Source organism: Oryzias melastigma, unplaced genomic scaffold, assembly GCF_002922805.2.
Source record: "Oryzias melastigma strain HK-1 unplaced genomic scaffold, ASM292280v2 sc00837, whole genome shotgun sequence".
Lineage (NCBI taxonomy): Eukaryota > Metazoa > Chordata > Actinopteri > Beloniformes > Adrianichthyidae > Oryzias > Oryzias melastigma.
In genome coordinates, this window is record NW_023417423.1 from 1,920 (window position 1) to 2,966 (window position 1,047).

The following is a 1,047-nucleotide window of genomic DNA, read 5'->3' on the forward strand; positions in this document are numbered from 1 at the left end:
CTGGATTTGGACCAGAACCTTCTCACTGTGGCGGTACGCTACACCACTACCACCAGAACATCATTCTGACAGCTCCAGTTTCTCTGCAGTCCACTAGAGGCTGCTGTGAGACCATCTGCAGGTCAGGTCTTTGTCTGAATCCACCTGGACTCATCTGGACCCGACAGAACCAGATGGTTTTACTGTAGAGGTTCTGAAGCTGAAGGACCTGCGGTCCAGAACAGACCAACAATTCTCTGGTTCTGACTGTTGTGTTCTGACCCAGCTGGTCCCTCAGCAGAACATTCTGAAGTTCTGAATCTAACAGGTGAAGAGTTGGTTCTGACCTCTGAACTCTGGCTGGACTCTGAAGACGATGAGGATGAGGAGGATGAGGAAGAGGATGATGTCATCAGCTGGGGCGTGTCCACAACAGGAGACATCTGCAGAACCAAGAGAACGGATCTTCAGAATCTAGTGGATCAACCAAACCCGACCGGACCAGACTGAAGGACCTGATGACATCATCAAAGTCTGCTGCTGTCCTGAAGGTCCGGGAGAGATCTGGAGATCCAAGATCAGACTGTGGAGATCCAGGATCAGACTGGATCAGGATCAGACTAGAAATCCAGGATCAGACTCTGGAGGTCCAAGATCAGACTGTGGAGATCCAGGATCAGACTCTGGAGATCCAGGATCAGGCATGTCCGTCAATCAACAAGGGTCATGAGAGGATGTTTTCTGACCCTTGTTGAGGTGGGCGGGGCCAGCCCTCACCATTCACTCCTCTAAAGGAGCAGATTCTGATGACATCAGAGATCCTCTGACCACTGAGGCTGAAGACTCACCGTGGACGCATCCAGCTGGTCCAGGTCAACCAACACCTGGGAGATGCTGGACCGGCCTGTTACCTGCACACACACAAGATGTTCATGTGTTTGTGTATACATACATATGTATGTATACACACATATAAAGTACTACTCACAAAAATTAAAGGAACACTTTTTTTATTGGGCCTGTCATGAATTGAATTAAACCTGTCTGATAATTTTCTGGTTGGTTAAC